Consider the following 10,243-nt stretch of genomic DNA (forward strand, 5'->3'; position numbering starts at 1 on the left):
GTTATGGCCTGTGACTGTCATAAAATTACTCCATTAGGCCATATCTTAACCCATTGTTTTTCAACCTCTTAAAAAAATCTCATGGCACACTTAAACCTATAGTTAAACTTTCAAGGCACACTTAAATTATGTTGATAAAAAAAAGAGTAAAGAAAAGAATATACTGGCGGCGCCTGTGGCTCAACAGGTGGGGCGCCGGTCCCATATGCCGGAGGTGGTGGGTTCAAGCCCAGCCCCGGCCAAAAAAAAAAAAAAAAAAAAAAAAAGAAAAGAATATACTTATTTTATTACCTTCTTTTGAAAATAATTTAATTAATGGTCTTCAAAAATTTTTGCAGCACACCTAAGATCCTCTCTTGGCACCCCAGCGTGCTGCAGCACATCGGTTGAAAATCACTGTCTTAATGATAAGAGGGACTTAATCTAACAAACACAAGCAGTGGAACCTAATTCTTTGTACCCTCAATGAATCCCAAACAATAAAAAAAAAAAAAAAAAAGAAAAAAGAAAACCACTTTCTTAACTAAACCAAAAGAATGGCTTTCTTTTTTTTTCTTTTTTCTTTTTGGTTTGGTTGTTTTTTTTTGTTTATTTTGATGTTGTTGATGTTGTTTTGTTTTTTAATTTCAACCTATTCCGTACAGATCCTTTTTCTTTCTCAATTTTTCTAGTTTAATTATAATTTCCCATTGCTGCCTTTTTCAATAACTAGAACTTCATTTTTGCTAGTGTTTCTACCGCTATTATTTGGTTTTTCACCCAGTTTATCTCATAAAGTTTTCTGTTTGCTTGTCTTGGTTTGATTTATAGCATTTTTGTCTTTCCTCTTTACTTGGTGGAGGTGGGGTACTGTGCCTGATCAGGTTAGCAAAGAGCTGCTGACCTCAAGGGAACCACCCAACTGGGCACCCCCAGAAGGTGGGGTTTTTTTAAGGTTGTGTCAAAGTACCCTACTGTACACCTATATTGCTCTGTCTCCCTCTTTCTGTGCCTCTCTTCTTTTTGTCAATATTCCTTTTACCCACCCCCTATCCTTTCTCTATTTTCCTTATCACTCGGTCCTCCTTTCTTTCCTCCTTTTTTTGCTCTTCAACCTTCTCACCCTTCTGGTCCTGTAACCCTTAGTCCACAGGCACGAGAACTTAAAGAGCAAGAGGAAGTGAAAGGAAAATTAGGGGAAGGAAACAGATAAAATAAATCACTCATGAGGAAGAATCAGCAGAAAACTCCAGGCAACATGAAGAACCAGTCCAGAACAACCCCGCCAAGGGACCATGAGGTAGCTACTGCAGAGGATTCCACCTATAAAGAAATGTTAGGAATGACAGAAAGGGAATTTAGAATACACATGTTGAAAACAATGAAAGAAATGATGGAAACAATGAAGGAAACTGCTAATAAAGTGGAAAATAACCAAAAGGAAATCCAAAAACAGAATCAAATAAGAGATGAACGATATGAAGAATACAAAAAGGATATAGCAGAGCTGAAGGAACTGAAACAGTCAATTAGGGAACTTAAAGATGCAATGGAAAGTATCAGCAACAGGTTAGACCATGCAGAAGAAAGAATTTCAGAGGTAGAAGACAAAGTTCTTGAGATAACTCAGATAGTAAAAGAGGCAGAAAAGAAGAGAGAGAAAGCAGAACATTCACTGTCAGAATTATGGGACTTTATGAAGCGTTCCAACATACGAATTATAGGAATTCCAGAAGGGGAAGAAGAATGCCCCAGAGGAATGGAAGCGATACTAGAGAATATTATAAAAGAAAATTTCCCAAATATCACCAAAGATTCTGACACACTGCTTTCAGAGGGATATAGGACCCCAGGTCACCTCAACTCTAACCGAGCTTCTCCAAGACACATTGTAATGAACCTGTCCAAAGTCAAGACAAAAGAAAAGATTCTGCAAGCTGCCAGGAGTAAGTGCCAGTTGACCTACAGGGGCAAATCCATCAGAGTGACCGCAGACTTCTCTAATGAAACTTTCCAAGCAAGAAGACAATGGTCATCTACCTTTAATGTACTTAAACAGAACAATTTTCAGCCCAGAATTCTGTACCCTGCTAAGCTAAGCTTAAAAATTGATGGAGAAATCAAAACATTTATGAATATAGAAACATTGAGGAAATTCGCCACAACAAGACCAGCTCTACAGGAAATACTTCAATCTGTTCTGCACACTGACCATCACAATGGATCAGCAGCAAAGTAAGAACTCAGAAATTAAAGGACAGAACCTAACCTCCACACTGATGCAAAAGATAAAACTAAGCAATGGACTCTCACCAAATAAGATGAATAGAATACTACCACACTTATCAATTATCTCAATAAATGTTAATGGCTTGAATTCCCCACTGAAGAGACATAGATTGGCTGACTGGATTAAAAAACACAAGCCATCCATTTGCTGTCTGCAAGAAACACACCTGGCTTCAAAATACAAATTAAAGCTCGAGTCAAGGGTTGGAAGACAATTTTTCAGGCAAATGGAATTCAGAAGAAAAGAGGAGTTGCCATCTTATTTTCAGATTCATGTGGATTTAAAGCAACTAAAGTCAAAAAAGACAAAGATGGTCACTTTATATTGGTCAAGGGAAAAATACAACAAGACGACATTTCAATTCTAAATATTTATGCACCCAATTTAAATGCTCCCAGATTCTTGAAATAGACCTTACTCAGTCTGAGCAATATGATATCTGATAATACCATAATAACAGGGCACTTTAACACTCCTCTTACAGAGCTGGACAGATACTCTAAACAGAAATTAAACCAAGATATAAGAGATTTAAATGAGACCCTAGAACAACTGTGCTTGATAGACGCATATAGAACACTCCACCCCAAAGATAAAGAATATACATTCTTCTCATCACCCCATGGAACATTCTCCAAAATTGATCATATCCTGGGATACAAAACAAAGATCAACAGAATCAAAAGAATTGAAATTTTACCTTGTATCTTCTCAGACCATAAGGCACTAAAGGTGGAACTCAACTCTAACAAAAACGCTCGACCCCACACAAAGGCATGGAAATGAAACAATCTTCTGTTGAATAACAGATGGGTGCAGGAAGAAATAAAACAGGAAATCATTAACTTCCTTGAGCATAACAACAATGAAGACACAAGCTACCAAAACCTGTGGGATACTGCAAAAGCAGTTTTGAGAGGAAAATTCATCACTTTAGATGCCTACATTCGAAAAACAGAAAGAGAGCACATCAACAATCTCACAAGAGATCTTATGGAATTGGAAAAAGAAGAACAATCTAAGCCTAAACTCAGTAGAAGAAAAGAAATATCCAAAATCAAATCAGAGATCCATGAAATTGAAAACAAAAGAATCATTCAGAAAATTAATGAAAAAAGGAGTTGGTTTTTTGAAAAAATAAATAAAATAGATAAACCATTGGCCAGACTAACGAGGAATAGAAAAGTAAAATCTCTAGTAACCTCAATCAGAGATGATAAAGGGGAAATAACAACTGATCCCACAAGAGATCATCTCTGAATACTACCAGAAACTCTATGCCCAGAAATTTGACAGTGTGAAGGAAATGGATAAATATTTGGAATCACACCCTCTCCCTAGACTCAGCCAGGAAGAAATAGAGCTCCTGAACAGACCAATTTCAAGCACTGAGATCAAAGAAACAATAAAAAATCTTCCAACCAAAAATGCCCAGAAGAGACAATTCTTGCATGCAATGGTGTACTGGCCTTCGGGAGATTCTTAATCATTGATGACATTATTCTTATCAATCTATTATTTTATGATTAAATTAGAATGCGTGTGATCATAGAAAAATCTCTTTTGATTGATGATAAAAAGTGAAAATTAACTTTGTTTTAAGTAATTTCAGGTTATGTTTATTTGCCTAGTTGGAAATCCAAAGTTCCAAACTGTTGAGGACAAAGTCAATGCTAATATTTTTGGTTTTTAACAACTCAATTTCTTTGCTTTTTTTTTCTTTCTTTTATCATCAAAGGGGCTGTTTCTGTATGTTCCCCAAATGAGCAATGAATATACCAATTTATGTTTAATCATTTCTTGGAAATTACAAATTTTCCAAAACTGAGCCAAATACATCCATTAGTATTTTGGAAATTCTTGGACATCTCCATCTTTCTGTCTTGGTGCCTTCAGGGTGGAAGACCTCCCTGACTTTTCATCTCTGAGGGAAAGCTGTAATTATTATACCTGCTTCTCTTCTCCTTTAAAATTTCATTTTACAAGCAAAACGTTCAATTAAAAATAAAGGATCAAATGTCATTTGATCAAGCGAACAGTACAGAATGAGTTTCGAGGACGTTAAGCTGTGAGTTAGAACAAAAGGTGGTATAAAATCCCTTATGTTTGAAACAATGATTCAAACAGCACATTTCTATAGCTTTATACATAAAGAAGTTGTTTTAGGAGAAATTTTTCTTTTTTTTTCTTTCCTACGAATTAAAGAAAACTTCTGTTCAATTGAAGTTGAAAGAGTGCCACTTTTTTTCTTCCTTTTTTTCCCATCAAAGTGCATCTGTACATTAGTGAAGCGCTTTAACAGCCTTCAGTGCACGGGATTATAAAGTGCTCTATTATACGCAAGTGCCATGGAGGTAAATAGCAGTTTTATAACTGTAAATTTCAAACTTTTTCCCTTTTAAAAACATATCAGTGATTCTACTGCACATAAAGATATTTAGATTTGAGTGAAACCACTTTCTGATTCTCAAAAGATAGTAACATTTTCTTATATTTGTGATTTGAACTACTTTTGGAACCAGTCTTCAAAACAGCTAGTGCAGCTGATTCTTCCTCTGAGCCTGCAGGGTGAGAGAAGTTGGCGGGGAGATAAACACTGGTTATGATTATTTTATTTCTTTTCCCCTGACTCCCAGGTTTGAGTGATTGTCAGAGAACACGCAAGACATGTCATCTTCATTGCCCATGCAGGTCTACGCTTTGGGAAATTCTAGAAGCTTCTGAAAGCTCAAAATTTGGAGAAGTTTTGTTCTGGGTTTCAAGTAGAATGGAGACGTTAACACTGATGAGTCTGGACTGGAGGCCCATGTTCTTTTTTTTTTTTATGTTTTATTTATTTATTTATTTGTAGAGGAAAAAGTCTCACTTTATCGCCCTCAGTAGAGTGGCGTCACACAGTTCACAGCAACCTCCAACTCCTGGGCTTAGGTGATTCTCTTACCTCAGCCTCCCAGTAGCTGGGACTACAGGCACCTGCCACAATGCCCGGCTATTTTTTTTTGTTGTTGCAGTTTTGCCAGGGCTGGGTTTGAACCTATCACCCTTGGTATATGGGGCCAGTGCCCTATCCACTGAACCACAGGTGCTAGAGGCCCATGTTCTTGCATAACAAGCATTTTAGAAATGAAGAGTGTATGATAAATGCTATATGGGCCTTTAGCATTGAGGTGTTTAATTTCTGCCTCTGACATTTTCTTCGTTAAGTTACATAAGCTTTCTAAGTTTCGCCTCCTTTGTCTTTATAACGGAGGTAATAAGACCTCTTTCATGGGGTTGTGAAAACTAAAAACACACAACCGCATAGGTATACACACACATGCACAGTTTTTTTGTGAAGTATTTATTTTAGTTCTTTGAAGGGAGAGTTTAATAAGTGGCATTTATTATTCTTACTAAAGATAAATAGCTTTGCCCAAACTTCTGTGGTGGCCCAGAGAAAATGCTCATAAAAATACAAAAATCCAGGGAAGGCATTTGGTGGGATCTCACCTAATCTGCACAATGCAAGGGTCTATTTCAGAATAACTAACAGTAAATCTTAAATGTCTTACCACAAAAAAATAAGTAAGTTAATCAGTTTGATTTAACCATTCCACACTGTACATCGAATCATTGCATTGTACCCCCTAAATGTATACAGTTATGATTTTTAATTAAAAAGAAAAAAACACAAAAATCCAAACAAAAAATAAACTGGTCTAATGTCTAATCTGCAGTTAAAGAGACAAGGAGGAAAGGAGATGCTTCATCCCCTTCCATGGGCCCACTGAAGGGTGAGCTGCTTTGTCTCCCCTGCCTGGACATTTATTTTTTATTTATTTATTTTTTTATTGTTAAATCATAGCTGTGTACATTAGTGCTATCGCCTGTACCCATTCTAAGATGCACCATAGATGTGGCCCCATCCAGTACCCTCCTTTCACCAAAACCTCCCCCCTCCCTTCCCCTTCCTTGGCCCTTGCCCCATAGTCTCGTGCTATAGTTGGGTTATAGTCTTCATGTGAAAGCTATAATTTAGCTTCATAGTAGGGCTGAGTACATTGGATACTTTTTCTTCCATTCCTGAGATACTTTGCTAAGAAGAATATGTTCCAGCTCCATCCATGTAAACATGAAAGAGGTAAAGTCTCCATCTTTCTTTAAGGCTGCATAATATTCCATGGTATACATGTATCACAATTTGCTAGTCCATTTGTGGGTCGATGAGCACTTGGGCTTCTTCCATGACTTAGCAATTATGAATTGGGCTGCAATGAACATTCTGGTACAGATGTCTTTGTTATATTGTGACTTTTGGTCTTCTGGGTATAAACCTAGTAAAGGAATTATAGAATCGAATGGCAGGTCTATTTTTAGGTCTCTAAGTATTCTCCAAACATCCTTCCAGAAGGAACGTATTAGTATGCATTCTCACCAGCAGTGTAGAAGTGTGCCCTTTCCTCCACATCCATGCCAACATCTCTGGTTTTGGGATTTTGTTATGTGGGCTACTCTTATTGGGGTTAGGTGATATCTCAGAGTAGTTTTGATTTGCATTTCTCTGATGATTAAGGATGATGAGCTTTTTTTCATGTGTTTGTAGATTTTGCGTCGGTCTTCTTTAGAGAAGTTTCTCTTCAAGTCCCTTGCCCACCCTGAGATGGGGTCACGTGTTCTTTTCTTGCTAATACGTTTGAGTTCTCTGTGGATTCTGGTTATTAGACCTTTATTGGAGGTATAACCTGCAAATATTTTCTCCCATTCTGAGGGCTGTCTGCTTACTTTACTCACTATATTCTTGGCTGTGCAGAAGCTTTTTAGTTTGATCAGGTCTCAGTAGTGTATTTTTGATACTGCTTCAATTGCCTGGGGAGTCCTCCTCATAAAATATTCACCCAGGCCGATTCCTTCAAGAGTTTTCCCTGCACTTTCTTCAAGTATTTTTATAGTTTCATGTCTTAAGTTTAAATCTTTTATCCAGTGAGAGTCTATCTTAGTTAATGGTGAAAGGTGTGGGTCCAGTTTCAATCTTCTACAGGTTGCCAGCCAGTTCACCCAGCACCATTTGTTAAATAGGGAATCTTTTCCCCACTGAATGTTTTTAATTGGCTTGTAAAGATCAAATAATGGTAAGTAGCTGGATCCATCTTTTGGTTCTCTATTCTGTTCCAGACATTTACTTCTCTGCTTTTGTGCCAGTACCATGCTGTTTTGATCACTATGGATTTATAGTACAGTCTCAGGTCTGGTAGCGTGATTCCTCCTGCTTTGTTTTTATTGCTCAGTAATGTTTTGGCTATTCAAGGTTTTTCCTAATTCCATATAAAAAGAAGTATTATTTTTTCAAGATCTTTAAAGTATGACAATGGAGCTTTAATAGGAATTGCATTAAAATTATATATTGCTTTGGGCAGTATGGACATTTTAACAATGTTGATTCTTCCCAGCCATGAGCATGGTATGTTTTTCCATCTGTTAACATCTTCGCCCTGCCTGGACATTTAGGAGAAAGGTCTGACTCTGGAAGAGGTTTCTTAATTTTTTTCTTTTTTTAATTAAATCATAGCTGTGTACATTAATGCAATCATGGGGTACAATGTGCTGGTTTTATATATAATTTGAAATATTCTCATCAAACTGGTTAACATAGCCTTCATGGCATTTTCTTAGTTATTGTTTAAAACATTTATATTCTACATTTAGTAAGTTTCGCATGTACCTTTGTAAGATGCACCGTAGATGTGGTCCCACCAATTATCCTCCCTCTGCCCATCCTCCCGACTTCCCTCCTTCCCCTCCCTTGCTCCTTTCCCCATATTCTTGTGCTACAATTGGGTTATAGCTTTCATATGAAAGCCATAAATTAGTTTCATAGTAGGGCAGAGTTCATTGGATACTTTTTCTTTCATTCTTGAGATACTTTGCTAAGAAGAATATGTTTCAGCTTCATCCATGTAAACATGAAAGACGTAAAGTCTCCATCTTTCTTTAAGGCTGCATAATATTCCATGGTGTACATGTACCACAATTTGCTAGTCCATTCGTGGGTTGATGGGCACTTAGGCTTCTTCCATGACTTAGCAAGTATGAATTGGGCTGCAATAAACATTCTGGTATAAATATCTTTGTTATAATGTGATTTTTGGTCTTCTGGATATACACCTAGTAGAGGAATTACAGGGTCGAATGGCAGGTCTATTTTTAGATCTCTAAGTATTCTCCAAACATCTTTCCAAAAGGACTGTATTAGTTTGCATTCCCACCAGCAATGTAGAAATGTTCCCTTTTCTCCACATCCATGCCAACATCTCTGGTTTTGGGATTTTGTGATGTGGGATAGTCTTACTGGAGTTAGATGATATCTTGATTTTTTTCTGAACAACTGCATCAAGTATTCCTCATTGGTCACTGGTAGAATGTAATCGTTTTTAGGTTGCTGAATAAGAAAACAGGTAGAAGAAAGAAGCTATTCTGGAGGAAAGTCTAGGATCATTTGGATTGCATGTTTCAATGAGTTTCCTCTGGTGTCGTCAGAGCAGGGAGTAAAGGTTCCAGTTCCGGTGATAAGACTGTAAAAACATTAAAGCCCATCAACATGCAGATTTTATTTGCATAGTACAGAGAAGGGAGAAAGGGAAGAACTAAAGCTCTGTATTTTCCTCTGATTTGGCTATTTGTTTTTACGGTTTGAAAAGAACTTTTAAAATGTAGTTTTTTTTTTTTATTGTTAAATCATGGCTGTGTACATTAGTGCAATCAAGGGGTACAATGTGCTGGTTTCATATACAATCTGAAATATTCTCATCAAACTGTTCAACGTAGACTTCATGGCATTTTCTTAGTTATTGTGTGTACACATTTGCATTCTGCCTTTAGTAAGTTTCGCCTGTACCCATTCTAAGATGCACCATAGATGTGGCCTCACCCATTACCCTTCCTCCGTCCTAACCTCCCCCCCTTCCCCTTCCTGTTTTGCTGTTGATTTTTTTTTGTAGACTCAGGTTCTGTTTTGTACACTCTTCCATAAAAGAGTCACCTGTACTCACTAAATGGTAGGCAATGGTCATATGAAATAATGAAATTTAAAAATCTTTCTTTTTTTCTTTTTTTGAGACAGAGTCTCACTATGTCGCCCTTGGTAGAGTGCCATGGCATCACAGTTCACAGCAACCTCCAACTCTTGGGCTTAAGCCATTCTCTTGCCTCAGCCTCCCAAGTTGCTAGAACTACAGGTGCCTGCCACAATGCCCGGCTGTTTTTTGGTTGCAGTTGTTTAGTTGTCCTGGGCTGGGTTTGAACCCACCAACCTCCGTATATGTGGCTGGCACTGTAACCACTGTGCTGTGGGCGCTGAGCTGAGATTTAAAGGCTGGGCACAGTGGTTCACTCCTATAGTCCTAGCACTCTGGGCGGCCAAGGCAAGAGAATTGCTTGAGGTCAGGAGTTTGAGACCAGCCTGAGAAAGAGCAAGACCCTGTCTCTACTAAAACAAACAAACAAACAAAAGCAACAACAACAAAAAAACCCCAGAAAAATTAACTGGGCAAGTGTCTATTCCAGCTACTTGGGAGGCTGAGGCAGGAGGACTGCTTGAGCCCACGAGTTTGAGGTTGCTGTGAACTATGAGATACCCCTGCACTCTAGCTTAGGTGACAGAGCAAGACTCTGTCTCAAAAAAAAAAAATACATAAAGTATGCAGTCACATAATAGTAAATAACATCAAAGAAAATTTTCAGAGGTCTATATTGAAGATAAAAAGATGTGATACCAGAAATCACACGTAAGGAGAACAAACAGAAAATACGAGACTGAAATCAGGTTTTCAGTCTTTCAATATGTAACCCTGTAGGAATTACATAATAAGACATTTGCCAATTGCCATGGCCCTAAGAGGTTTGCATCTTAATTTGGGAATTTGGGATCCTATCTTATCAAATAAAATTTTCCTAACAAAATCTGCTGGACTTGAGCAAAACATCTGATGTGCAAATGGG

This window comes from Nycticebus coucang, chromosome 11 (assembly GCF_027406575.1).
Source record: "Nycticebus coucang isolate mNycCou1 chromosome 11, mNycCou1.pri, whole genome shotgun sequence".
Lineage (NCBI taxonomy): Eukaryota > Metazoa > Chordata > Mammalia > Primates > Lorisidae > Nycticebus > Nycticebus coucang.